The sequence below is a fragment of the Tursiops truncatus genome, chromosome 9 (genome assembly GCF_011762595.2).
Source record: "Tursiops truncatus isolate mTurTru1 chromosome 9, mTurTru1.mat.Y, whole genome shotgun sequence".
Lineage (NCBI taxonomy): Eukaryota > Metazoa > Chordata > Mammalia > Artiodactyla > Delphinidae > Tursiops > Tursiops truncatus.
Window position 1 is genome coordinate 103,021,619 of NC_047042.1, and position 24,852 is coordinate 103,046,470.

A 24,852-nucleotide genomic window follows, 5' to 3' on the forward strand; every position below is an offset into this window, starting at 1 on the left:
TAAGGGAAGAGAGAAAAAAGAAGCAAGATTTCCATGCAGAGGACTTTTTCTTTCTGTGGATTTCGAGATCATTTGGATTTAGGGACAGCTTGCTTTGCCCTTTCAGATCAATTGGTTGGAGCCAAGGCTATGAAATCCAGTGTCTATTTCAGGACATGAAACCAAGTGAATGACCGGTGATGGAATCTGTCTAAGGCCTTGGAATAATCACCTTTAATATTTTCAGCCTATTAAAAAGGCAACAAACCAAGAAGCAGTTTCCTTTTATCAGACTGCCCTGATGCTCTTCCTATGAGGTAATGGAAAGAGTTTTGGACGAGGAACCAGAGGGGTGAGTTAAATCTTCTGATTCTACTGTGACCTGGGCAAATGATGGTGAGGATGCTCATGAGGGCTGCTTGTGCGATGCTCACCATCACCACCTCACCATCACCACCATCATCATCACCACCACCATCATCATCACCATCATCACCATCACCATCATCACCATCATCACCATCATCACCATCACCACCATCATCACCATCATCACCATCATCACCATCACCACCACCATCACCACCATCATGGCCGTCATCATCACCATCATCACCACCATCACCACCACCACCACCACCATCACCATCACCACCATCACCACCATCACCAACACCATCACCACCATCATCACCATCATCACCATCACCACCACCATCACCATCACCACCATCACCAACACCATCACCACCATCATCACCATCATCACCATCACCACCACCATCACCATCACCACCATCACCAACACCATCACCACCATCATCGCCGTCATCATCACCATCATCACCACCATCACCACCATCATCATCTCCATCGTCACCATCATCATCACCATCATCACCACCATCACCACCATCATCATCTCCATCACCACCATCATCATCACCATCATCATCACTACAGTCACCACCACCATCACCATCATCATCATCACCATCATCATCACCATCATCACCATCATCATCACCATCATCATCACCACAGTCACCACCACCATCACCACCATCATCACCACCATCATCACCATCATCATCACCGTCATCACCATCATCATCACTACAGTCACCACCACTATCCATTATCACCATCATCACCATCACCATCATCATCACCATCACCACCATCATCACCATCATCATCACCACCATCACCACCACCATCACCATCACCACCATCATCATCACCATCATCATCACCACAGTCACCACCACCATCACCACCATCATCACCATCCTCATCACCATCACCACCATCATCGCCATCATCACCACTTGTATACTGTCACCATCATCACTGTTACAATCAGCATTATCACTTGTGCAATGTCACCTGTGCCAGCCACTGTCCTAAACACTTAACATGTATTCATTCATTGAATCCTCATAGCAACCTAGGAAGTAAGGTACTGTTATCATTATTCTCATGTTAGAGGTGAGGATGAAGGGCTCAGAGGTTATCTAACTTTCCCAGGCTCCCCACCTGGGAGCTGTGGAGCTGGGATTCATTCCTGGCGTTCCTGCCCTTGACTGTTAGGCTGCCGCTCAGCCATTTAAGGCTCTGGTCCTCTATTTTCTCATCAGTAAGATAGGGTAATATTTATGCCTAGAGGTGTAGTATGAGGGCTGAAGGACTAGGACAAATAATAGATGAGAGGCTGCCAGACACCCACTCTGAGACTAAAGTACGGAGGGGGAAAAGGGGGTTACAGGAGGGACGAGGCAGCTGGGCTTGGGGTGAGGGACCCATAGCCCCGGGGGGACAATCTCACAGATGGGGCTCTGTGGGGCCAGGTCAGCGAAGCGCTCAAAGCCCCCTGGTTCCAAAGTCTCCCTGCCTGGCTGAGGTCCTGAAACACCGCCCACAGCGAGTTGCAGATGTCAGCTCTCCACCCTCTCATGGCAGCCGGGTGCTGTGGCCCTGGCTTTGGGAAGCTTAGCTTGCCCCTCTGCCACCTGTGGTCGTTCCGGGTCTGCTTGGGCATCACCACCTCCAGGCTGCCCAGTGGGCTGCTGGCTACTTCCACTCTGAAAAACACAATGCAGCATCCTGTAATTTTTACCCTTTGGTCCTGGCCGCTCCTTCTGGAGCAGCAGAACTAGATTCAGGGAGACTGAAGCCTGGAGAAGATGGGAGGTTTGCTGAAGGTGCAAAGATGGGGAGTAGCCTTTGAGTGTGGACCTCCCAGCCGATCCGCTGCAGGGCATTGCTTTGTAGCCCTTTTAAATGTTGGCTTGTTGCCCAGCAAGGTGGACATCCTCACTCAGGGCAAAGACCATGACATACACTCTACTGAGAGAGCCCAGCCTTTATGTCCTACAGAGCCGGGTTCAAATCCCAGGTCCCCCACTTACTAGCTGGATGACTACTCCTCAAAGACTCTTCTTCCTTATTTATTCAATGAGGTTAACAAAAGGACCATAACTGTTATGTTCTGAGTGTAGTTCCTGGTGTATAATAGATGTTCATTCCATCCCCCCAGGCTGCTGTGTGAGGAACACGTCATTCGATGATGAGCTGATTGGCTGAAAAAGCTGCTGGCCCAGGTGCAGGAGCAGAAAAAGATCTGAAAATGGGTCCATGTGCAGCTAATTGCACAGTCTTCTGAGGCCTGAGTTTTGAGCTGTCAAGAAAATACTGTAAGTGGACAAATCTGGTGTAGGCTGTGTTCGCTCCCACACGGAGTCAGAGTGTACTGCTGGATTTCCATTTGTCTTCATTTTTGAAATTTTATTTAGAGTGAATCCTAAGAAGGCATAAAGCAGGGATATTTTAAGACCAGGGACAATGGGGGTCTGGCTTTGAATGCTCATCACATAGTTATCAGAGATTAAGGCAAAGCTGAGAGGTGACAAATCAGTAGTTGAAAGGCAGGATAACCCCAAGGAAAGGAAGTTCAAGGGTAGGGGAAGTGGGTGGGAGATCTATTGTGGTTATTTCTAGTTTCCTAGATAAGTGGTTATAAAACTTGGAAAAATATTGATTAAAACCAGCCTGGAGCAAAAATACCTTGAAAAGAATCACGTAGAGCTCGTCTCCTCTAGAAAGTCTTGACGGGAAAAGCTTCTCAGAAGCAAAGTTTTCGCGACATAAAATGTTGTGTCACAGCAGGACAGGACTGTTCCCCAGGAGCCAGGGCTGAGAATTCAATGGCAGGAGGTCCATGCCAGCACCAAGGGCCAGAGCTCTGGGGACAAACAGGCACGAAGGACAACTCTGGGGAGCAGGCGTGTGACACGTAGAGTCAATACAGAGGCGCAACCACTGGACAGTTTTCCACAACAGTCTGTTCTCACTTAACAGTTTCACCTCTTCTTCCCAGGCCTTTCTTCTCTGAGCTGCAAACTAGGATTTATGGGAGTCCTAGAAATTAAAGCAGGGCCGAGAGCCTACATGTAGGTTGAATGAATCTGCAAACCAAAATTTCAACCTCCCTCATGAACATAGATGCAGAAATCCAGTATCAAATATTAATAAAATAAGGCTAAAAGTTTATATAAAATAATAAGACTGCAATCAAAAGTAGAATTTATTTTTGGAAGACAAGAATGGTTCAGCATCAGAAAGTCTATTCATGTGACATCATTACAGAGTAAGGGGGAAAATATGACCATATCACTAAATGAAGAAAAGCATTTATTACAACTCAATAATAACTCATAATAGAAAATTTTCAGCAAACCAAGAATAGAAGGAACTTCCTCAACCTGAAAGCTATGGCAAACATAATTACTGAGTATATTCCCATAAAATATCCCCAGTAATATGTAGTAAAAGGCATTGGCTCTCCTAGCCAACGCAACAAGATAAGAAAAAGAAATTAGAGGCATACTTTGTTCACGGATGAGCAGACACAATGTACTAGTGTTAACTTCTTTAGAATTAATTTGTAAATGAAGGTAACTTTTATCAAAATAGATAAATGGAGTATAACAGAAATCTGTATTCAAATATTCTTCCTTTTCGTCTGTTAGAAAGGATAAACACCTCCTCTATCTAAAGTCAATCCTTACACAGCAAAGGCAATAGATCACTTCCCTTCTCATCTACCCATGGATTTTATTCCCACAGTGATTTCCTTTTCTCCTTCGTTATCAAATTCTCTCTTTTGATTAGATTTTCTTATCAGCATACAAACATCACAGGTGGGCAAACCCGAAGAAATCAGGTAGAGTGATAAAATTATAGTAATTAAAACAATGTGGTTTTTTGGCACATGGATAAACACTAGATAGATAAAATGGAATTAAGCCCGGAAATGTATCAACAACTTGCCCACTGTAGTCTATTCGTGAGGCCAGTGCTCTTCCTCATGCTTTCTCCTCTTCTTTAACTGCACTCGTGTGCTTGGAGACCTCATCAAATCCCACAACTTTAATAACCGCCCATAGGCTACTGACACCACATTTATGTGGACAGACCTAACTTCCTTCCTGAGCTCCTGGCACATATACCCAACTGCCCGCCAGACATCTCCACGTCCAAGAAGATCTTCAAATTTAATATCTTAGAAACAGAACTCTTGTCCTCATTCTCTCCTCCTGCCTTCAGATGTGCTTCCCCTGCAGGATTCCCATTTCAGTAAAATACCATCACCATTTACAGAGTTGCTCCAATAAACAACCCTCCTTTCCTCCCATGTACACACAGATTTGTCACCTGGACCTTCCAAATGGGTCTAGAATCCAGCCACTCCTCCCGCTACGCTACATGCCTGTAGGTCACACCATCATCTGCTGCCTCAACTGTGCTAACAGCTTCCTTACTGGCAGCCCTGCTGCCACCCTTGGCGGTTTTCCTTCACTTATGAAAAATCCCAACTTTTTTTTTTTTTCTTTGCGGCACGCGGGCCTCTCACTGCTGTGGCCTCTCCCGCTGCGGAGCACAGGCTCCGGACGCGCAGGCTCAGCGGCCATGGCTCACGGGCCCAGCCGCTCCGCGGCATGTGGGATCCTCCCGGATCGGGGCACGAACCCGTGTCCCCTGCATCGGCAGGCGGACTCTCAACCACGGCGCCACCAGGGAAGCCCAAAATCCCAACTTTTTAACCTTTGTCTAGAGGCCCTGCCTTTGTCACCTTGCCATCTACCATCTTCCCACCTTACTGACTTTGCCGAGACACACTGTCTTCTTGAGTTTGTCTCAACCACAAACGGTGAGCTGCTTTTGCGTCTCGGCTTTGTACTTGCTCCTTTCTCTGCCTGGAAAATGCTCCAGGTCCCTTATAGTCTGCACTCTGTGAGAACAAGGCTGCCGTCTGTCTGTTTGTCTCATTCACTGCTGTATGGCCAATATTTAGAACAGTGCCTGGCACACAAGAGGCACCCAATAACATCTATTTAAAGAATAAATGCTTACATGAAATAGTAACCATTAAATAGTACTAAGGGAATGGAGAAGAAGCTGGAATAGCCAACAAATTGAGCAGGGACAGTTTGCTTCCCATATAAAAATAAAATTAGACACCTACCCCGCTTTGAATATAAAAACTTCCAGGGCATTTAAGGTCTCATTGTGAAAAGCAAAACCACAAAACTTGAAAAAGAAAAACCGCCTGTATCCCCTTTATGGTACCTGGTAGAGAGGGATTTGTGAAACGACACTGGAACACAAACCACGAAGGACCGGCATGGCTCGTCACGCAGAGAGCCTCAGCCTGGCCCCGTCACTCCGGGAAGGGCTGCAGTGGAGGAGGGCTTGGTCGGAGACAGCAGGTGAGCAAGGCTAAAACCTCTGATACCTGAAGAATGGAGGAGGTGAGGATGTGAGTGTGTTTACCCAAATCTTGGAGTTCTCAAAAGAGAAGACATTTGAGAGGAAGGGGACTTAGGATAAATAAAAAGACTTACTTTATGGGAGGCAATACATATATCCCTCCAAAGTGGTTGTACATTTGTAAGAACCTTCAAGAACAGGTGGCTTTACTTTGTGGATGACACATCCGACAGGACGCTCGGTGCCTCCCCTGGGCTCTGAGGACAGCGTCCTGGGGAGAGGCCATTCCCGCTCTCCCGTCATGGGACACGGGCCCCGGGTGAGCAAGGTGATGGGATGTTGAGATCCTTTGATCCCCGGCAGGCTTTGGGGCCTGGCTCTGCGGCCTGGCTCTGCCCGGTAACATCCACTAATGTGGTGACAATAGAACCTGTCCCATGGGGTTGTTGGCAGCATAATGAGCTGACAGTAGTAAAGTCTAAGCACCTTGAAAAGTAGTAATTACTGGGCCAGCTGATCTCGCAGGAAGAGTAAGGTCTCAGTGTCAGCAGAAGCCTCCCTTGACAAACCCACGGGCGCATGGCTGGGAACAGGCCCAGAGGCTCACTCAGGAACCTCCGCGGAGGCCTGTCCCACACGCCATTCGTGCTCAGGGTCATCCCACAGCCCCCGAGTCACAAGAAGACGGGCTCACGAGCGTGCTGACGTCACGCAACCTGTGGTGGGCGAGACCCACCTCTCAGCCGATTGTGTCAGGAAGGGCGGTGAAGCCAGTGGGCTTCCTCAGCCTCCCTGCCTGAAGCAAAGCCCAACGAGGTTTAAGATTTTGATTTACAACATGTGTAAATTTGAATTTATTTAAAATTATTTAAAAACGTGCATAGCTCTTGATCTGGAAACGCCAGCTTCAGGAAAAGTCCTCGACTCTGGGCTCCTTTGACCTGGCAGAGCTTGGGTCCGATCCTGCTTCACGTTCCAGGTGGAGTTGCCTTGCAAGGTTCTGATGGAGACGGCCGTCCAGTTGGGCTCGTCTCTGGGCTTTGGGTAGATGGGGCAAGACCCTTCCATTATTGGGGTCTTGCTTTTCTCACCCACAAAGGAGAAGCTTGGCTAAGATCAGCCCCAGCTCCGATTTCTAGAGGAGTTCTGTCATTCGATGGTAGCACCTGGTTCTGGGGACTGAATCACTAATTAGCCTCAAATCCATGTAAAGAGTATTTCATTCTCTTTCCAGAAGACAAATATAAGGCAGCCACGAAAAACGACAGGAAGAGGCTTTTTTTTTTGATACAAATATTCTGTAAGATGCATATTATATTTTCTTTGTCAGTTGCTTTGGAAAAAATAAACGTTCACCGATCTCCTTCATAAGAAGAGCCAGGTATCGCTTAATGACACTGGTTAAGTGGTCACGACTCTGCCAGTGCCCATAAAGGCCATTACCTCAGGCCACTGAAATGGACCTGTTGATGTATTAAATGGTGATGGGCGGGGCACCTGGAGCAATTTCTTTTATGGGTTAACACAGAATTAATATACCTAAATGGTTAAATCTGTTACTAGCATGGGTTCTTCCGTAAGGAAAAATGGAAAAAGGGTCGCAGAAATCTTCCACTGTGATGCTAGAATTAGTGTGCGTGTAGCGTCTTCATCCTAACTGAAATGCCGGAATGGTTATGATACACTCAGGATGCAGTGGTCCGTTTGGGCTGTCTCCCCACCTCCCTTTTACTTTGAGCCCAGAAATGTTTTAGGTATTTTCCTTTTATAAGCATAAACCCATAGTTCAAAATATTGCCTAGGTAGCCTGCTAATTTGCAAGACACCGTATTTATGTGCTCAACATATATTTGCTAAGAACCCGCTGTGTGCCAGACGCCCCCCTAAATTCTGAGATGCAGTGGTAGAAAATGAACATCCCTTCCGTCACAGAGCTGACATTTTGGAGGGCAGTAATATCGCTGTTTTGTTATGAAATTGGTTGTACTTTTACGAGCTTGCGGGAGCGTAAGATGGGGCCCTCCCCCGCTCCCTGCAGGCTGTGCCCATGAGGCTGAGCTGTGCCTACAGCCCTCTCTTTCTCCTTCCTGTGGGTGGGCCCTGGGAGGGCAGGGGCCGTGGGAGTTCACTGTGGCATCCAGCACCTGGCACAATTCAGGGCACACAGTAGGTGTTTCGTGACTATGCAGGTATCATAGGACTAGCTTTTTCCTAAAAACATTCTGGGTTCTAGTTACTGGCAAATTCCGGAGGGCAGGAGCGTGTCTGTTGTTTTCTTTTCTTGCCTTCTCATAGAAGCAGCTAGTTCAAGTGGGACGAGTAGGATCACACCTGCTCGTTGGTGTTATTCTTCCTTTACCAGAGCAGCATTACCTGCTTTTATTTACATAAAGTCACCCGGAAATTGTCCTTAAAGCACGGAAGTAATCAGATCACGTTCCTCAGAGCATCTGCAAAACGATTTTCCTAAGAATCCTAAGAAGTCTTCAGGAATTATCAAAGGGAGAAAATGTGGACGTTCCCTCATCTTTCCCGAGCAGGCTTTTCTCAGCGCTTAGCAGTACGTGCCAGCGCTATTTTTGGGAACTCGAACCAGGAAGTTCAGGAAACTCGCAGGTAGAGTGGGTGTCGCTTCCACTCTGCGCTGTGCTTCTCTGATTCTCCGTTTAGAGGCTCGGACTTACCCAGAATCCGCCCGACTTGGCATTTCCTGACTTTTGGCTTTGGACCCGGATGGTGTTTAAACAAAGGGTGTGTGGGATCCAGCGGGGTTGGGGACCGGGCATTGTTTGACTATCACCCGGGATAAGGAATTAGATGGTGATGTAAAAGCGAGCTTAGTGTCAGGCCCCCGAGCCCTTGTTTATTATGTGACAACAATGCAAGTCCCTTTTATGACAGTGAAAGAAATCAGTGGGGCTACATACTCTGATTGAAGACATGAGCTGAGTTACTTCCTCTTAAACGGATACCTTCACTTGGCTGTCCCTTAGCCACCAAAACACCAGGCTGCAGTGTACAGGGTCGTACTTGACGCTGCTGAGAAAAATGCACCTCCTGGGATGGCAACAAGGTGCAAATAATCTAGTCTTTCCTTATTTCTGCGGAGGGTGACAAGATTTTTGTGAATTTAACTATTTACAGAAAAAAACCTGCCTGTTGCTTGTACCTTTCCTCGATCTAACAACCAAGGAAATGAACTTGCTTGTTTATTTCTTGCTCTCTAAATTTTATGGGGGATACGAATTTAATAATCATGGTCTTGGTTTTACTAGAATAGACTCGATTCAAAATATTATCATCAGACTGTGTGTCTAAATTTCTTTTCATGGTGGGGGGAATGGGCCCTCTGTGAAGAGCTCGTCATGTAAGGCAGTAGTGGGTGTCTGGGTCTGGGCGCTGGAGCTCCCAGCTGCCGTGGTCCCAGGACCTCGCTCCTGCCCTAAGAGCATGTTTCTAAACCAGCCTGTGGAGCAGCCTGAGGGCCGGGCAGGAGGGGACGCCAGAGGTTTCATCGCCCCAGGGAGGTGGGGACCCAGATGCTTTGGGAGTTTACTCTGATTCTCACTTCCTTGCTGGAATGAAGCAGATCCTGTGGTGGGATGAGGGGCAGGCCACCGCCCCAGAAGCCGGCGTGTGGGGTAAAGAGGGAGGTGTCCCCCCTACCCACGAGGTTGCTGCTGGAAGTGCTGTCCAGTCGCTGGGCGTGTGGCAGCGAGCCCTGAGAGCCACAGTCCCCTGCCAGCTCCCTTCTCGTCCTCACGGTCTCGCTCACGTTCAGTCAACGGGAAATCACGTCGTGTCTGCGACGTGCAGTGCGTCCATTCAGCACCTGCCCACTGAGTGTTTGCTACATTCCAGGGACCACGCGAGGGGCTGGATGCGCAGCCACAGGTCACGCCTGCACCCTCACAGAGTCCGGTAGAGGGAGAGGTGCAAATGGGTTAGTGCCTCCTGTGCTTCCAGAGGGCGAGAGGGCCAGGGTGGGCAGGTGCCGCCGGGCATGGAGGGCAGAGCTGGACTGGGGGTCTTCCTGTGTCTCTGGGGTGTCCCTGGTGCCAAGTCTGGAGGACCACCCACTCCTCTCGGGATGCTACCCAACACCAGCGCCTAGGAGACTGAGGGTTAATGCCTAATAGCAGAGCTTTCAAAAAGAATGTTAATTATTGTAAAAATACTGTGTGTGGATTAGAGAATATTTTGAAAACGTCATAAAATTTTTAAAATGAGACAAAGGAAAAAAACCAAAGACACAGTAACAACCACTCTGATCACCCGTGTTTCTTTCCGGTTTTCCGCTCAGATATATTTTAAAGTGGCTACGCGTATAGCCTATTAAAACACAGTATTCTTCCTTTTTTTTACTTCAGGTGTTATCCACTGAATTCCCTATACTCTTAGAGATTCTTTTTTTAAACATTTTTATTGGAGTATAGTTGAGTTACCATGTTGTGTTAGTTTTAGGTGTTCAGCAAAGTGCATCAGCAATACGTATACATTCCTCCACTCTTTTTTAGATTCTTTTCCCACATAGGTCATTAGGGAGTCTTGGCAACAGGATTCTGTAATGGCTGAATAATATTCTATGTCTTGGATTTGCTCCTCTGCTTTAAATTTTTCTCTATTTACAAACAAGTTTTTGATACCCATCTTTGTCAACAGAGTATTATGTTTTTATTAGCATTTTTTTTAGTTGATCCCTTGGGATAGATTTCTAGAAGTGGAACTGTTGGACCAAAGTACATAAATGTTTTCAAAGGTCTTTGGCGAATGCCATCCAATTATTTTGCAGAAAGTTTATGGGAATTTTGTTCCTGGGCACCCATAGTGCCGTGGGCACAGGCCTTGGGTCCGTCAGGCAAACACTGCCTTTCTGTCTTAATGGCATTTCTTTTAAACTAAGAAAGTTAACTTTTATTAGCCACTTGTATTTCTTTTTTCCTTTTTTTTTTGGTCAATTCTCTTTCCTGTCCTAATTTTCTATCATCTTAGTTGTTATTTCCATCGATTTTCTTTTAGTGAGTATTCACCTTCCTTTATTACCTGTGTTGCAAATATTTTCTCAAGACATTTAATTTTTAGATGTTTATTTGATAGACATTTTATATTTGTATGTTGAGTCTATTCATTTTTTTCTTTATTTCTAGGAAGGAACTGAACTTTTGATATAAAACGACACCATCTCAGTGTGTCGGCTTCGAGATGCTAATATTTAGTGGTAAAAGTACAAGTTGTCCTAGTATTTAATGAATGGAACCAGGTTCTGTCCCATTTGGGTATAAAATGATGGGTTCAAAAAAAAAAGCTTCTCAGAATAAAATGGAAGCTCCCTTACGGTGACTATTTCACTTTTATTCGGTCTGATAGCCACAGTTAGAAGATTTTCTATTCATCCGGTCCCTTAAGCAGACAAAAGCGGTCCTTCAGGATTCTTTCTCTTGGGTTTTCCCCCAAATACATTCATTCAAATGTCATTTCGTTTGGAAGTTGGTGGCAGTCTGACTTCGGAAGAATCAGGACGAGCTTGAACTCTCCTGGTTGTAAGGAAAGACAATAATAATAAAGCCTTTGTCGTAGGGGCGGAGGAGGGTGGGTGGATTTGCTCAGGGTTAAGGACAGGGCGTGCGCTGCCGAGCCTGTCCGTCCTGACTCAGGGGCCCTGAGGGTCTGACCGGGCCTTGCAGGGGACACAGAGAAAACCATTTTGCAGTCCTGCCGGGGCTCAGAGCTGGAACCCACTCTGTGAGGAGCCCCAGGCACCTGGAACTGGTGATGAGTTACCTCTTAGCCCTACAAATCGAACGCGGCAGTATTCTGGCTATAGGTGACCCCCCTTTGTCCTGTCCAAATAACCGAGGTTTGGCTGTGTCATTACCATGAAACAAAGGCTCCAGCGACGGCCAGGCAGGGGTTGGAGGCGGACCAGAGGAAGGCGCGTTCTGATGGCTTTGCGACTCTTTCCCTAAATAACGTGGCCATGAATCATGACCTCTTGGAGGATGCCGGTGGTGACTCAAACCAAATGAACCAGAGAGCCCTGATTCTTCTCTGCAGGCAGGACTGGACTTGACCTGGAATTTTCCTTGTTTTCATGACAAGGGGCAAGACCTGAACCCTGCCACACCGTGCAAACGCCGTTCAATACAGGTGCTGTGTGGCCGGGGACGTTTCCGGCTGCCACACTGGAAAAATACTGCCTGAGTCACCCTATGCTGGGTGTCACAGGGCCTTCTCCTCCAGGCACGGACCCCGCGGGCCCTGGTCTCTCCCTTCGCCTCTGATTGTTCTCTGGCTTCCCCGGAAGCCCCGCTGACGAACCACTGGGGCTCGAGTGACTCATAGGAAGGCCGAGCATCAGGGTCAGAGGGGCCCTCGTGAGCCCCACACTCCACCGCACCCCGATGCGGAGAGGCCTGGAGACCCGACTGGTCACTGTCCCACCGGCACGAGGGACTGAGTTTTCTGGTTGCTAGTTTAGTGCTCTTCTCATGCCAAGAGTGCTCGGATCTTGGACATAAGCTTCCAGACACAGTCCTTTGTTCAGCAAGTATCCGCCAAACGCCTCCTTCGGGGCAGGGCTGTGGTCCTTTCCATTGTCCCGGGATCCCTGTCACCTGCTGCCTCTTCCCTCCGACCCTCTGCGACCATCAGGCCCTTCATCGTCCTCCCACGAACACCCTCCATCTCCTGAGCGCATGGATGGTTCCCAGGCGCCGGGCGATCCTCCTTGCCTTTGAACCCTCCCTCCCCCTCCCTCCTCCAGCATCTAAGGGCTTCTCCTGTGGCCTTGCTGGGAGGCTGCACGCTAACTGCCCATGAATTACATACATGTTAGAATGGAAGTGACGGGAGAAGAGAACTAATGTGTGTCCCTCTCTCAGGCTGATCTTTGTAGAAATGGGGAACTTGGGAGAAATGGTGCCTCGACCCACAATTTGCTCCATACATTTCCATACATTTTTATGGACAGCCAGCACTGGCTGTGGTCAAAGGTGTGGGCTCTGCAACGCAGCTGTCAGGGTTCACATCCCCGAGCCCCACAAACTAGAGGGGGACCTTGGTTTCCTCATCTGTAAAGTGGGGAAGTGTTAACACCTACCTTGCTGTGTTCTCTTGAGGGTTAGTGCATTAATATTCCCACGGTTACTTAAAGGTAGGGCTTGGTAGCGGGCAGCTGGAGCACGTGTGCAGCTGGGCCCTGTTGGGGATGTGCCAGTGTCTGGGCTCCAAGAGGACGGTCTGATGGGGCGGCCCCTTAGGTGGCAGCTCTCAGGCCACCGTGCGGGAGCTCCCCACGCGACCTGCCTATTTATCCCTCCGCCCGTCTGATTTCCAGCCTGGCTCCTGATTCCAGCTCAGGGAGGAGCCCCTCCACCCCACACACCAGCCGCCTCTTTCTTCCTTTGTGGCCTGACTGTTCCAGAGGCTTCTCTTTCCGGGTGGGGAGGGAGGTACACGCTGGTGACATTGATGGTGCAGCCGGCCAGTGTCACCTCCACCCAGGACCACATGGGGAGGGCTCACCACTGCTTGGAGTCCTTCCCAGGGCTGGTGATGGGCAGTGTGTTTCTGGATGCAACCAGATGTGTGTCCTCAGAGAGTGGACGCCACAGGGCCGGGCAGGGCGGACGCCTTCGAGGTCCTGTGTCTACCGGTTGTCACTGCAGGCAGAGGCTTCCATGCTCCGTCTCAGCTTCCAGAAGAGTGTGGGGTCTTTAGGACTTTGTTTTTTGAATCTTAAGACCGGGGAGTGCGTCTGACTTTGCATCCCTAAGTGCACAGCTGCGTCTCCTTTGTTTATGATGGAAAAACGTCCACACACAGTATTTATCACCTTCACCATTTGCAGTGCACAACTCAGCAGCATGGAATACATCACAATATTGTGTGACCATCACCTCTGTCTGTACCCAAACCTTTCATCATCAGTATCAACTCCATCCCAGCGCATGCTAGCCCCGGGCCCCTCCCCGGATGAATTCGTCAATGGTATTCCTTTTTAAAAAAAATTGAATTATAACTGACATACATGCAGCATTACATTAATTTCAGCGTAATGATTCGACATTTATATATGTTGCAAAGTGATCACTGAAATAAGTCCTGTGTCTTGAAAGGACTTTTAAAAGAAGAGAATACTTCAGACACGACAATACAACTAAAATAGAAAGAGCATCCTTCCCAGCCGAAGAAGGTGAATTTTGCAGATACAATGGAAGTGCCAAGGTATCCCTTTCTGAGCGGAGAACAAATTCTGAATTTGGGTTTGTCATTCCTATGGCTGCCTTTATCATTTTACTATGTCCAAACGTGTTTATAAATAATGGGCAGTAGTGTTTTGCGTGTTTTTAAAAAACTTCTATGTAAGCGGTATCATTCTGTTCCTGCCCAGATCTCTTCTCCCTGCTTTCTCCCCTCAGCACTGTGGTTTTAACAGGTGCCCATTTCGGGTCAGGAAGTTCTAGTTCTTCTTCTTTTGGTTCCTGCTGGAGTGGGATCCCTGGGGCAAGGACACCAACCTTTGTGGGTCCATCCTTCTCTAAAGGAAAATGTAGATTCCCAGACAATGCTGGGAAGAACATTTTTGCCAACAACTTTTGTGCACATTGATAATTTTTCTAGGATATCAGTTGAGGGATGGGATTGCGGGGGGGAAAGCCACGGACGTTTTCTACACACAGGTCTTCCCAATTTCCACTCCAAGTCTGTGAGCTTTTCAGGCTCCTCTTATACCAGCCACTCGTGGGGTTTTCTTTTTCAGATAATGTATATGAAATAATATCGATGTAATTTGGGGGGGCACAAAATTCGTTTTATTGATGACAAAATACCAAAGAAGTACATTCTCATAGTATAGAACCAAGGCCCCTGCAGAAGTACAGGGGATAGCTGGCCTGGCCGGGGCGTCGCCATTGAAGGCCACCTTGGCTTCCCGGGGAAAGGCGGCGGGAGGGGAAGAAGTTGTAGGGCGGGGACAGGAGTGAGGAGCGGGGAGAGAGCGGGGAGGAGGCCGCGGGGGGCAGCACGGGGACTGCCTGCCAGGCTTGAGGACGTGGTAGCGGCTGACGGAGGCTGCTGCTCTCTCACTACTGCTTTGTCTTCCCGGCTCCCCCGCCTCCGACGGAGTGGGCAGCCCGGCCGAGGCTGGTCAGGTAGCGTCTACCTCTCGCCGCCCATCCCTGGCCCCAGCTGGCACGGAGCAGACGGTGGCAGCCGCAGGCAAAGAGGAAGATGGCCAGACGGCTGGCGGCCCGTGGGGTGGACCGTGGCACGGGGTGTACAAAACTAGGATATGCCGGAAATAGGGAGCCACAGGTTATCATCCCTTCCTGTATCGCTATTAAGGAGTCAGCAGAAGTGGGTGATCGAGCTCAGAGGAGGGTGATGAAAGGTGTTGATGACCTAGACTTCCTCACTGGTGATGAGGCAACAGAACAACCTACATATGCAACAAAGCGGCCAGTCCTCCATGGCATCGTTGAAGATTGGGACTTGATGGAAAGGTTTACGGGGCAAGTGATCTTGCAATATTTAAGGGCGGAGCCTGAAGGCCATTATCTTCTTTTGACTGAACCTCCACTGAGTGCTCCAGAAAACAGGGAGGATACTGTGAAATACCGTTTGAGTACTTCAATGTTCCAGGCTAGTACATTGCCGTATAGGCTGTTCTTGCCGTAGCTGCATCCGGGACCTCCAGACAAGTAGGAGAACGGACGTTGACCAGTACGGTGATAGACAGTGGAGACGGTGTCACTCATGTCATCCCTGTGGCTGAAGGGTATGTGATTGGCAGCTATATTAAGCACATTCCAATCGCAGGACGAGATCTAGCCTATTTTATTCAGCAATTGCTGAGAGATCGAGAAGTAGGAATTCCTTCAGAGCAATCCTTGGAAACTGCTAAGGCAGTAGAGAAGCGCTATAGTTATGTCTGACCAGATTTAGTAAGAGAATTTAAGCATGATACAGATGGATCAAAGTGGATTAAACAGTATACTGGAATCAAGGCTGTCTCCAAGAGAGAATTTTCCACTGATGTTGGATATGAGAGGTTCTTGGGACCTGAAATTTCTTTTCGTCCAGAGTTTGCGAATCCAGACTTTACTCAGCCTATCTCAGAAGCTGTAGATGAAGTAATTCAGAATTATCCTATTGATGTCAGACGTCCTCTCTACAAGAATATTGTCCTCTCTGGAGGTTCAGCGATGTTCAGGGACTTCGGACGTTGTTTGCAAAGAGATTTGAAAAGAACTGTAGATGCCAGGCTGAAATTAAGTGAGGAGTTGAGTGGTGGTAGATTGAAGCCAAACCTATTGACGTACAAGTCATTACACACCACATGCAGCGATGTGCAGTTTGGTTTGGAGGATCCATGCTGGCTTCCACACCTGAGTTCTACCAAGTATGCCACACCGAAAAGGATTAGCAAGAAATTAGACCCAGCATTTGTCATCACAGTCCAGTGTTTGGAGTCATGTCGTAGAATTGGCTTCCTAGTTATTGGGGTTAGGGAGGTGGGGGAGAAGTAATCTTTCTGATTCCCTGTTTTGTCTGGATGGCTGGTTTGAGGTTGTAAACCTAACTTGAAATAGTAAGACGAAACATAATTAGACAGGAATATTTTAATAAGCATATCGACATGCGAATGTAGAGGAGAGCCAAAATGATTAAGTGTTTTTCTTTAGATTGAATATTTGAATCTTCTGTGTATCAAAAAGAAGTGGGTTTTAGTTCTTTCTGTGCCCTGGTATTTTGTATATTGTTGAATTACCCAAGATTTGATGGGATTTATCGGTATGTCGATAGCTCTGTAATGCTTGAATTGTACGCTCTGAAGTGTGCAGTGCAAGAGCTTGTTTATAGTTCATACTTTTTATACTATGAGGAAAAAAAGTCAAAGAAAAACTAGTATTTGTGGGGAAAAAAGTGACCAAGTAAAGGATAAATACAAAAAGTAGCCTATGAGGGTTGGCGTGCACACACACTCACGGGACTCCAGTCATTGGAAGTGCTCCCATACCCTGTGTCCCGCAATGGTTTTCTCTGCAAGTGCCTTCGGAACTAAGAAGCTAGTATCTTGGATTAACTGATGCCTGCTAGTGCTTTCTGATCACTCACATTCTGTTTCTCGCTTTAAAGGAAAAGTAAAGACAAGACTGTTTGACCAGTATTGCAGTTCTGTAGTGTCATTTCTTATTAAAAAATGAATAATTTCATTACCCAAATTGGTATATTGAAAGCCTAACACCATTCTAATAAAGGCACAAATTTCTTTTTAATACTTGTTTTCAGCTCTTTAATCTCTTTATAAGTTAACTAGTAAATCTATTTTCTTCAAAAAAAAAAAAAAAGTACGGGGCATAAAAGTGGAAACTTTCCCTCGCTCCGCTCCCATCTCACAGAGCTCGGACCTCTCCATCCTGGAACTTCCAGTGGATTCAGAAAGACATGCACGTACGTACCACACGTGCACGTACATACACATGTATGTATATGTATATATACATATATAACATTTAATTGTATATTTATATATAAATAAAATATTATTTAGCATAAGTAACAAAATCTACAATGTACATTGTCCTGCAATCCCCCACTTCAGATTTCACGCAAAATGACAGGGTTTGGTTATTCCCTGGTATTATGTTACGTGGATGTACCACTATCAACAAATGTGTCTTTTAAAGACCTTTAGCTAGTTAAAATATTAAAGCACTTCTTTTTTAAAAAAGTAAGCAATCAGAGCTGGCTGAGCAGGGGAGGAGAGTGGCTAGCCAGAGGGCCCTCTGGGTGCCCACTGTGATGCCAGGCTGAGTCCGCCCGTCTCCTCCCCTCTTCCCCCCAGGGCTGCACCCAGCTTCCCGGCTCTTTCCCCTGTATGTTCCCCTCTGATCTTCCTCAGCAGCCAGCTGTTGGGGAGAGCTGCAGAGGGTTTCAGGCCCGCATGGGGGTTCCAGCTGGGAGGCCAGGGGAGGGGGCAGATGGGCTCCGCCTGCAGCCTGGGGCGGCAGGGCCCGTGTGTGGACAGGGTCTAGGGCGACAGGTGACACGTGACTGCATTTATCTGCAGCGTGTCACACTAGTCTTATCCGCACTGTAGGCCAGTGGCAGGTGTTACTGGAATAAACACTTGCTTCCAGTGCGATTGTATAGCGCACAGTCCCCGGCACGCAGCTGCCACCTCCCCGTTCACGGTGCCATGTAAGGAAGACTCCACGTGTGTGGTCCGAGACCTCCGCCTGGACGAGGGGCCAAGGGCTGACCGCTGCGCTCCTCTCTGGCGGAGACCGCAGACCCACGCACGTCTCAGAGCCAGGACATTTTCACCATCACTGAGCCCCCTCGCTGCTCCGACGGGGACGAGAGGGTCGAGGTTCAGCCCCCTATTTGGCCCCCTATCTGGCCCTGGGCTGGACCTCCCACCTCTGTGCAGCAGCCCCCAACTTTTCTCCTCGGGTGCGCCCGCAGGGTGTGCCGGCCGAAGGGCCCGCACCTCGCTGACGGCTTGCTTCAAAGGCGCCAGGTGCCCCCGTGGCCTTCCATCCAGCTGACCGGCCTCATGAGGGTCCTTAGTCGCGGAAGAGTTACTTCAGTTTGAGAACAGGATGCTTCCACTTTAGGACTTGGCTGTGTAACTAGCGCATTTCTAGATGTGCACACGAAGAACCGCGGCCAGGGAAGAGGCCAGACTCTTCCCACACATTTCCTTTGCCTCCGTCTGCCCTGCTCGAGCCAGCAGGTGGTACTCAGGGACCCTTACTAGCCCCGGGCCCAGCCCCTGTGCCGGGAGGTGTACGTCCCCCTGCAGGCCCACGTGGGCATCGGACGCCACGCTCCATGCCCACTCGGGAACTGTCAGGCCAGGGATGGCATGACTTCCCCTGTAAGAAGCTGTACACACAAAACTCAGGTTGTCAGTCAGGGTATATTTTCTTTTCAGTGAGACCAGCCTCCGGGCCGTGGAATGTGCTGGAACCCTGTCCGAGAAGTGTTGGACCTTTGGGTGGGGAGCCCTGGGCGGGGGGCAGTGGGACACGGCCTTTCCCACTCTCCTCCCCACGTCCATATCTGGCCACAGCTGCAAGGACACCGGCCGGGTCCCTCCGACCAGCCCCTCACAAGTTACTGACCTGGAGTTTTGTGCTTCCTTTTCCAGAATTACTTCGTTTGCTTCTCATCATCCCTCTGTCATTTACAGGGGAAAACACATGGGGGACAAATGAGGAAACCGAGCCCCTGGACGAGCTGCTGTCACCGCTGCTTCCTCCTGCTTGGAGCGAAGCAAGGGGACCACTTGTCCCTCCCCCAGAGCTGCCGTTTCCCGTGATGGGGCTGCAGGGTGGGAACCCAGGTGCCCCCGGAGCCATTCCTCGGTGTAGTGGGTTGAGCTGTGTCCTCCCAAAGCTATGTTGACGTCCTAACCCCCGGTTCCCGTGAACGTGACCTTGTTTGGAAACAGGGTGTTTGCAGATGTCATCAGGAGGTTAGGATGACGCCTCGTAGGGAGAGGAGAAGGCCGTGTGACACCAGGGCGGAGCTCCGGGAAGGCACAGGCCGGCGGCACCCCAGGAGCTGCAAGAGGTGAGGAAATTCTGCCCAGAGTCTTGCGGGGAGCTCGGCCCTGCATCTCTACTGCTCAGGCCCCAGGTGTGGTGCCCACTGCCCGCGGCAACCACGGGGACGGGAACCTGCCGCGGGGATGCAGCTGTGTGGAGGGTTTACAGATGGGATTCAAACCTTTGCAGACGCGGTCAAACGTGTTCCAGGAGGGAGAGGAAGAGAGAGAGGGGGTCAGGTGCGCAGTCATCCCGCAGCTGACGGCGCCTAGGGCCGCCGTGGACCAGCCCACACCTAGCCTGGCTGGCGGCCCTCACGCATCTGCATACAGCTGGCCTCCTCTGGGCATCCTGGGGACTCTGCACAGACGTGGGCGGAGGGGCGGGGACGCCTGGTCACACAGGGTGAGGACCCCGACCCCGGGCCCAGTTCTTCTCCTTTCATTGCAGACGGTCTCTTGAGAGAAGAGGGACAGAGTGTGGTCAGTGTGACACGAGTGGTCAGAATTGCACAGTGCAGAGCAGAGGGTGGGGTGACACGGCCAGAGCAGTGCAGCGTGTCTGGTCCTGGCTTGGAAGGAGGGCAGCCACCACGTTTATTCAAAGCCGAGGGTTCCCTACGTGGCCGGCTTATCTTCCAATACAACTGATGATTTCCACTCATCCACCTTCAAACAGGGGAATCACGGGCACTTTCTAAACACAAACAATCTTCGCCTGGAGGTGACCCAGGCGGTGCATACCAACTGAGTTACAGCACCACGCAGCATGTAAACACTGGCATCTCAGGGGGAGTAATTGCACTGGACCTTGGGCACACAGCAAACCCCCTTCCTGCTATTAAGGGGGTGGGGCTCTCGGGGCCTCAGCCATGCCTGGCAGAGCTCTGGTGACGTCGACCTCAGGGACGGGGGTGCAGGCTGGCCGGGCTGGGTGGTGAATTTCCTCACCTCTTCCAGGTCCTGGTGGCCAGCCAGCAGCCCCGGCTCCTACCACAGCCTCTGCGTCTCACACCCAGAGCTGGCCACCAGCCCCGCTGGCCTCAGAGAGGTGCCACTGATCGGTGGGAGATCCGTGCTTGGGAGATCAGTGCTCTCGGGCTGAACAAGGCCGTCCCTGTAGGAGGGCAGTTCTGGTGGAACTGAAAGGACAGCGTCTCACTGGGAGGGACCTGACGGGATGGGCTCTGCCTCATCTGGGGGACCCTGTTTTTTTGGGTTTTTTTTTAGATGTTGGGGGTAGGAGTTTATTAATTAATTTATTTATTTTTGCTGTGTTGGGTCTTTGTTTCTGTGCGAGGGCTTTCTCTAGTTGTGGCAAGCGGGGGCCACTCTTCATCGCGGTGCGCGGGCCTCTCACTATCGCGGCCTCTCTTGTTGCGGAGCACAGGCTCCAGACACGCAGGCTCAGTAGTTGTGGCTCACGGGCCCAGTTGCTCTGCGGCATGTGGGATCCTCCCAGACCAGGGCTCGAACCCGTGTCCCCTGCATTGGCAGGCAGACTCCCAACCACTGCGCCACCAGGAAAGCCCTGGGGGCCCCTGTTTTTACCCCTCCCATCTCAGCAGCCCTACCCCTAAGCACACCCCTTGTCTTCCCGAGGGCTCTCCCATTTCAAACGCCTCAGGGCATCACCCAGACCCAGGGCGTTCCCTGAGATCACCCAGGGACTGTATTATTCTCCCCATCCCCCCAAGAAAGCCACACAGATCGTTATGGCTCATCCGTAGACGGCCATTTCCGTAAAAGAGGGAGCTTGTCTTGTTAAGCAAATAAGATAATTGGCAGAGGTTCATTTATCTGCTGTGCGAATTTTAATTTCCAGGGACTTATTTCCCCATAACTGGGGAGGGGTTAAATGTGCCAAGTAGTGTTTTCATGTCAGGGGACAGTCACCAAGGGGCGGTGTGAAGAGACTGCCCGCGTGTGTGTGCACGTGTGCGCCTGCGTTCGAATCCTTTCCTAACCCGGCTTTGAGAAAAATACATTCCAGCGTCTGTGGCTTCCCCCATTGTGACATCTCTGCTTTATTAGACTCTATTGTACCTTCCATAGCCTCCTTCTCTTTCCCCCTCATCAGAAGTTTCACTGGACTTGACTGATTTTGACCAGATTGAATACTATGCAACATTCAGATCTATCGTAATTCTGGTTTATTAGAAACAATTTTAAGTAGCACAGTTGTCTGCAGTTTAGTGCATTTTGATGAACTTTATTACATGAATAGAGGTAAACAAAGTATGATTTTGCCAAGTGACCGCCACACCTCGCAGACGGCCTCACGGCATCTGACTGTCCTGTTCAACGACGTGTCATCTGTATCCGTCTGTCCTTCTGGCATCCCGCGGTTGTAGAATTCCAGCTCACAGAGGGACAGCCCAGCTTCCAAGAACAACGCTCTTAGTGCCATCTCCATGCCGTCCCCCAGACTCTAGAACACTGGGCTCCCGGGAGCACCTGACTATTTGGGGGAAGGCCTCTTAGGGCGGGGAGGCAGGGCACACGGATGCTGCGGTGGGGTCTGTGAGGAGGTGGGGACAGACGCCTGGGGAGCGGGGACCGGCAGGAGGGAAGATGGTGCTGCAAGGACGGAGGGAAGACGACCAGAAAGAGCCTCGTGCCCAGAGCTGTGAAGCGAGGAAGGAGCAGGGCGCCTCCTGGGCTGGCCTTTGGGCAGCAGAGCCTGAGTCGGGGTTGGCGGGGGCTGGGGGGGGTGCTGGCCGGCGAGCTCTGGGCACAGGCCCTGCCTCCAGGTGGACAGGACTGGACAGCAAGGAAACAAACCACTCCTGAGGGTCTGGAGCCCAGGGCTTGAGGTCTGCCCAGCGTGAGGAGGGGGACAGGCTGATTTCTTCCTGTCCTGTCACCACAGGAGGGATCGAGGCTGTGACCTCCCAGGCAGGTCCCCATCCTTCCGGGGAGAGCAGCACAGGCTCAGCCTCTGAGTTGTACTTTCATGCTCACAGCAATCAGAATGGTTTAAGAAGATGGTCCTGTAAGTTCACTGCTCTTTGTGAATTAGTCTGCGTGAATTGCCAGGGTCACCGGGTGCCACTGTCCCGGGAGGCCGGTCCAAGCAGCAGTGAGAATCTCCCCGACACATCTGGGCTTCTGTACGTAGACAGTCTGACTTCTCAAGCTGCCCAGCTTCCCCACCCGCTCCGCAAGTGTCCATAATCCCCTGCACTGACTGAGCTGTTGGGGCGCCAGAATGAAGCTGGCCTCGCCGTCCCTCTCTGGGTGGGGCTGCTCCCTGCTCGCCGCTCGCACGCCACGCTGGGGTTTTCCCCCTCCTCCCCCGTATCAGGAGCGTTTCTCAGGAAAGGATGGGTATCAGTCATTTACATGCTAGTATGAATGAGCTCCAGCTCACATTCCCCCTGATTCATCCAGTAAATATCAACCGAGGGCTGCTAGGCTGTACGAACTGGGATATGGAAACCTCGGCCCTGACCTCTGAGTCGTAGGACTAGAAGGGCCGTGGAGGGAGACACGTGAACGGAAGTCGAGGTGGTAAGTGTGGTGTTTTTCCCAGGTCACTCCTAGGAGCAGGGTGCCACTTAATGTGGACGAGGTTTGGTTGAGAAAGGGTTTCTGAGTCTCGAGGTTGAGGGGGAGAAGAGAGAAGGTGTGTGGGTGGGCAGAGGGCTAACACTGCGAGCCCCACCCAAGATTCCCAGCCTGGAGGGTTCTGGGGGTTGGGTGTTGCTGGGAGGGTGGCCGTACAGGCTGGAGCCCGACCCTCTGCTTGCCCGGTAACCTGACCGCTGGGAACTCGGGACGGTGTGAGTGGGAAACCCACATAGTCTTCTCTGCTTTTTCTGGGCTTGGGACAAATGCCAGTTTTGTGTGGGCTAAGCCAACAGGAAAAGGGTTCTTGGGGGTCTCTGATGAGAGGGGACACCCTGGGTCCAGGTGGGGGTGAGACTGGCTGAGCTGGATGGATTGGGGGCAGGAGGCAGCAGGGAAAGAGCTTCCAGCTGGACCACAGGGCGGGTGGTGGTGTGTCCAAGCAGGGTAAGGGACCAGGGGCAGGTGGGAGGCCAGGGGCTTGGGGGGCTGTGCTGGGTTCAATGTTGGATGCATTTAGGGATGTTTAGGCAACCTGACAAATTGTTCAGGTGGGTCTAAAGGAATAAAGCTATAATGGTGGGATTTTAAAGATAGAGAGGATGGGCTTCCCTGGTGGCACAGTGGTTGAGAGTCTGCCTGCCGATGCAGGGGACGCGGGTTCGTGCCCCGGTCTGGGAAGATCCCACGTGCCGCGGAGCAGCTGGGCCCATGAGCCATGGCCACTGAGTCTGCGCATCCGGAGGCTGTGCTCCGCAACGGGAGAGGCCACAACAGTGAGAGGCCCGCGTACCGCAAAAAAAAAAAAAAGAGAGGATGAAGGGGATGAAGGGCCCAGCGGGCCGCTAGTTGCTCTCAAATCACAGCTTGGGGTGGCCTCGTGTGGGCGGGCTGTGCATCCTGCCAGCACTGAGCTCGGAGGGACCAGAGGCCTCCCTGACGCCCGGGCAGCTGGGGGGCAGAGCTGTGATGGCCAGGCCTTCTCGGGGACACCAGGACTCAGAGAAGTTCGGGGCCTGCTCACGGTGGCACAGCTCGGGAGAGGAGGAGCTGGGGGCCCTGGAGGCACCCTCACCGTGGCCCCTGTGGGCTCCCACCCTGGACTGCGTCTCCTTCCAGGGGTCCTCCTGCCTTGCTACTTTCCGGGGTCCCACTCCCGCTGCAGGCAACACCCTCGGCTCTCTGCTGTTCCGAAGCCTCCCTCCCGTGTCCCCTGATGCCACGGCCACCGCCACCTCCACCCAGTCTCTGCGGGCTTCTTCCTGAGTGACGGCTAATGACAATAATGACAGCAGAGACGCTGGTACGGCAGGAGTGGTGCCTGCCGCGCTCTCTCCTACGTGGTCTACGCATGTTCGCTCATCTAACCTCAAGCGCACTTCCGGGTGGGCGGGTCCCATTCTCAACGCCCAGTTTACGGGTGAGATGACTGAGGCTCGGCTGAGTCAGGGTGGGAGCCAAGGGAGCAAGCGGGAGGCTGCGGTGGCTGCCCCGTCCCTTCTCTTTTTGGGAAGCACAGGCAGTCGGGGCGGGACCCTCGGCGGCTCGGGCACGTGTCGTGTTGTAGGGTCAGCAGGAGTGACTGTGTCCTGGGGCCGGTGAGGAGACGGCTGAAGGCAGCCGGGGCTCCAGGGTCCTTGCCCGACGCCACCCGGTGGGTGCCCACTTCCTGGGCCTTGCAGCTATGGGCCAGGACAGTCCTGGGGCTGGCCCCGTGCAGGTTGGCTTGGGGATAGGTGGGCCAGGATGGGCACCTGGCCGGGTGCAGGATGGAGGCTGGGAGGAAAGCTCTGTGTCTGGCCCGGGACTGGCCCCAGTGCACAGGTGACCTGGGGAGCCTCCCACTGGCCAAGAAGAGTGGAGTTCCTGCCTTGCTCACGTCTGGACGCCCCGCTGGTGTCTGAGGGTACCCGCACATCAGAGGCGGCTGGAGCCTGTGTCAGGTCACACAGCAAAGCCACAGGGAGGGGGAC

The 24,852-nt window shown here is 51.1% G+C and overlaps 1 pseudogene; it reads left to right on the plus strand.

Annotated features, from left to right (window-relative positions):
- The first annotated feature begins 15,246 nt into the window (after positions 1-15,246).
- LOC101327177 (actin-related protein 3-like) lies at positions 15,247-16,234 on the plus strand (annotated as a pseudogene).
- Positions 16,235-24,852: the final 8,618 nt, after the last annotated feature.